Below are 5066 nucleotides of genomic sequence, written 5' to 3'. Positions count from 1 at the left end.
CATGTGGTGTAGTATCTTCACTTGTGCATGTAGAGTGATGGACAAAACCACCACCTATAATGAAATCACCAGCCATTCAAATGCCGGTATACGAGTTGGTACCCCTGATCTTACATTTTCACAGTATTGGATCTGAGTGCTGACCCCATCACCAGTCCTTCCGCCTAATCCCACCTTTGTTAACATCATCCACGAGAACCATTATGGCAATAACGATTTCAGGCTCACACAAACCCAGCAACAGATCAGACCATACAGAGAGTAGAGAGTCTCCATCCCTCAACTGTGAGCCGTGGGATCCTTATGTTTGCTTGTTAATAGATTGTTCAGCCAAAGCTCCCCCTCTTCTATTGTATGGTAGTTTATAGTTCATCAGAAAGAGGATGCCTTATCCCTGCTTTGATTACTCTCGTCTAATCTGTTTTTGGTGCGCTACATGTACAATATAATGCCATTTAGTGTCTATGTCCTTTCCTACAATGTGTTACAGTTAACATAGTAAAACACAGAGCTTCCACACATATCTCTTCCTAATTCTGTTCAACCCTTACACGTTTCCTGCCTTTGTTTTAGCTCATAATACATTTTTTTTTAATTTATCAATTCAACCCTATTACCCATGAATTTGTGTCTTACTAATTTGTGTTTCCTTTGTTTTAATCTGATCTTCCATATGACAAGTGTGTAGCCTTTAATTCAATATTAATTACGGTCGATGTGGAATATTATTAAAATTACTTTATTTAACAAAAGATAAGAACCAAAAAATTATGTTATGGATTTTTGGTACTTCTTTATCACTAATTTTTACATGTATCTCTAGAGACATTAACATTTAAGACATATATTTCAAAAGCATTTCATAAAATTAACAATTACAAGAAAAATAATTGAATGAGGTGAGACTTTGTGATGTGCACAGCCTACATCTGTATATTGCCATCTCACCTAGTTCCAGCCTGAAGAAGTTTTATGATGGATTTTTTGTTCCTCTCAATGTTTCTTGGTGTTTTTTCTCTGGCTTAACCCATAGATAAAACACTTTGGTGGCAAGATTACACAGTATCAAGTCCAACACTGGAGGCCAGAATGGCAAATATCTCCACATGCCACAGTAAATTTTAACAAGGATGAGTTGAGATCCTGCCCGGGATAAGGTGATCCGACAGCACAGAATATCAGCATGCTGAAGGTGATGCTTTGGCTTCATTAAAATTATCAGGTACTTCCGACTAGTACTCTAACCACAGCAAAAGAAAGCCAGTAGCCTAGGTACCCGAGGCCAGCCCAAACCCAACAGCTGATCCAATGCACACTCCAGGATGATTATCTCTGTTGTATATAGGTAGTTTTCATTGGAAATGAGGACTAAGACCCAACTCAAATAAGTACATATTAAAACTTGATAAACGGGAAGACACACAGTCATTCTTGGCTGTGGAGGACCAAACCATTCCTGACATTCTACCTGGCAATGAAGCTCTAAAGGCCCATTAACACACTTTGTTTTTACAAGAACACAAGACATACAGATGAACAAAGGTATCCCAAAAACGCTGTGTGGCGCATCATGCATGACCCTCGAGGGTCTCCGATGACAGTTAATGAACATAAACTAGAGTCGGGAGAAAGCAGCAGAATCTCACTCAAGAGTTGTGTGGCCCTGACAATCGGGTATGTCCTGTGACGATAGAACACAGCCGATGTTATATGGCCAGACAGTCGCCACCACACTGAGATGTAGCCAGGATTGATTCTAGGACCGGTCGTAGTAGGAAATAAACTCTACAGGCTTGGTGAGACAAGTGTCTCTCTCCTCTGCATTAGGCCAGAACTCCTTGGGGCAAGGGAAACAATCAGGGGAATCTTAAATAATTCAACAAAATGGATGTTAGCAATCATAATGGATAGTTAATGTTTGTACGCACATTGCCTTTTGTTTGGAGAAAATCAATACCGCAGCATTATTATCGCTCCGTCAGGACACGGTATACGAGTCATAACACAGAGGGGTTTTCCTTTCTGAACCACATGTAACGAGGGTCCTGGAGGACCTGTTAGAGCACACTGACACGAACCGACACATAGAGACAACACCTCAGCTAATTCATAGTTTGCAGTTTTTTTTCAAGTCTGTTTGAAATATACTCATATTTCAGCATATTTAATAAAAATGGTTACATGTCACTGCCCCTCTTAAAGCCACGCATTGTTAATTTCTGTGGGACAAATTATCCAGTCTTATGTTTTAAACATCCAGGTCTAATCCATTACTCTTTTAGGTACAAATTTACTTTTTTGTGTCAATATCCTCTGTTTTCAGTTCGCAAGGGAGACTCGTTCCTCAAAGGGGGGAATGTCATAGTACACTGTCCTAACAATCCCCTACATCATTTCTGACTTGAAATTGTCAAAAGGAGTTAGCTCTGTGGTCACAGCAGTATGGACAATATCAGTACTTTCATAGCAAATATAATTCTATCGCACAGTACATCCCCGATTTCCATGGCCAACACTCTGATTGGCTTTGTTTGCTTTTAAGTTATCCTTTAGGCTTTCAATGGTAACTGGTATGGTTTTGGGATGTCACGGAATAGGCGTGAAACAGATAATGTGACAGATCATAATAACAAAATGTTAAATTGTACTTGTTGTTAAGTAGCAAATGCCCTAGTCAGCTATTTTCAATGAGACAACAGGTTCAGGGTGTTAGGCTATAGTGAAGTTATTCTGGGGAGTCCAAAGATCAGGCACAATGGGCAAATTTTCAAAGTTGAAAGTCAGTGTCAAAAATGGAGAACTGGTTTTTTCTGAGTGTCTTCAAAAGGGACAAGACTCTGAACTTGCCAGCTCGGTGGTTCATTTTTCTGGAACCCTCTTCCAAATTGTAAAACAATCCCAAACTGGCAGAAGGAGCGCATTTGCTGCATTTGTGTGCAGATGGCTGTCATGTGGGTGAGTTCAGTTTTACAGTTTGTTCGTCATGGAGAGGTTGGTTGTGTTCCGGATGGTATAAACACAGATTCACAGCATGAACTTGTCAGAATAGATGAATTCACAGGTCAGCATTAAGCTTTCTTTCCCTTTCTTTGTGATCATGTTGCTCATCTGCTCGCCTATACTAATTATGACTTGCATTCACGAAAAAATGGATGGTTGGCAGAGATTCCAGGGTCGAAACTCTACAATCCACTTGGATGGGGTAAAAAACTTTGCAAAGTATGGTGGCAGAGGGCCGTGTTTACAAGGCCGACATGGCTTCCAACATAGAAGAGTGGATTTGCGGAAGTAACATTTTCAAGATAACGCACACTTTCTCTGCTCTGTCTTGCTGTTCTCAAAGTATGTTCCCTCAGATAACAGAACACACCTCCAACTAGCAATCTGAACATCTAACAATGGCAAGTTTTAGAAAAACGGGGAATCTGCAACAGGCAGGCTCTTGGCTCTAGGAAATATTGTAAAGATTTACAAACAACATGTTTATTGCAGGGGTGGTGGTTCCTCCTTTTCAACAGGGAGACCAGAAGGGTGTGGCCCAATTACGGGGTATCACTTTCTCAGCCTCCCTGGTCAAGTCTACCTCCAAGTGCTGGAATGTAGGGTCCTGGCCGACAGTCAAACTCGATTGAAAGGTAACAATGCGGATTCCGTCCTGGTCGTTGCACACCGGACACAGATCTGCACTCTTGCAGGATCCTTGAGGGATCTTTGGACGCATTCCCAACCAGTCTACATGTGTTTTTGGATCTGGCGAAGGCTTATGACCGGGTCCCCATGAGATACTGGTGGGAGGTGCTGGGGGAGTATTGGGTGAGGGGGTCCTTCTGCAGGGCCTCCGATCTCTGTACGTGACCAACGCAGGCTTGGTCCCGGGTTTTCGCAGTAAGTCGACTGCGTTCCAGGTGAGGGTTGAACTCCACCATGGCTGGGCTTTTGTCATCAATCCTGTTTGTAGTATTTGTCTGACAGTACATGCGAGACGTATTCGGGGTGGGAGTGGTTGCAATTGGTGTGCTCGGGATCCTCATCATTGCTTTTGCAGATGATGTGGTCTGACGGGCGTCGTCGGCCTGTGACCTTTCAGCACACTCCACTGGATCCTTTGCTGCCAAGTTGGAGCGGCTGGTAGAGGATCAGCACCTCCTCAATCTGATCACTGGTGTCTCATCATGAAACCATGGATGCCGTTCTTCAGGTAGGGAATGAGTCCTACCACAAGTGAATTGAGTTTAAATACCTTGGTGTCGTTCGTGATTGATGGGACAATGGAGCAGGAGATTGGTCGTAGATCAGCGCAGAGGGTGTGGTATTACATGCAATTTATCGCACCGTTCCTACCCTCACCTCATGATGCTGGGTCAGACCGAAGAACGAGAGGGTACAATCGCCAAAATGTTGTTTCCTCAATATGGTTACTGGGCTGTCCCCTTCAGTTGAGAAGCACATTCATCTGTAGAGCTCTCGGCCTGAGCCACTAAGATGCACAGGAAGGTTAGTAAGAGGGAGAAGTGGGGGATGAGAGGCTGTTAGACTGTGTGGGGATAGAAATGTCTGGATGTGTATGATGTGCTTACAATTGTGTTGTACTGAAAACGTAAAAAATTTATATCATTTCACACAGAATGCCAATTCAGAATTTAGCCAAATTTATACACAAAAATATTAGTTTGACTGTATCAAGCATTATGTTTATTAACTGAAAAATGTTTTAACAATTGATTAATAGCCAACATATTTAAAAGACCTAAAAACAAATTAAAATTTTCGTTGACAAATCTGTGCTTTGAGACATTTATGAATTATTGACAGATACTGTATGTAATCCTGTGTTTTTGGTGTTCCAACTCTTTGATTGCATACTGTTGAGTAAACTATATACGTTATTGACAATAACTTTGACTTTCAGTTCCCATTTATTATATATTTCCATTAAAAGTGTGAATTGTCCTTGTCTGACTTCAAACAGTGACATGAGTGTCTGTGTGCAGCATTGACTCCCGTGAACTGCGCTTCTCACGTGCAATGATCTTTGCCATCGAGGAGATAAACAACAGCACGGAGCT

The 5066-nt window shown here is 41.9% G+C and overlaps 1 pseudogene; it reads left to right on the top strand.

Moving 5' to 3' along the window:
• The first annotated feature begins 4268 nt into the window (after positions 1-4268).
• LOC116687045 (extracellular calcium-sensing receptor-like) overlaps positions 4269-5066 on the top strand; it is a 17264-nt pseudogene continuing 16466 nt past the window's right edge.

Source organism: Etheostoma spectabile, chromosome 3, assembly GCF_008692095.1.
Source record: "Etheostoma spectabile isolate EspeVRDwgs_2016 chromosome 3, UIUC_Espe_1.0, whole genome shotgun sequence".
NCBI classification, from domain to species: Eukaryota; Metazoa; Chordata; class Actinopteri; order Perciformes; family Percidae; genus Etheostoma; species Etheostoma spectabile.
Note: the sequence above shows the minus strand (reverse complement) of the source record. Positions and strands in the feature narration are given on the sequence as shown.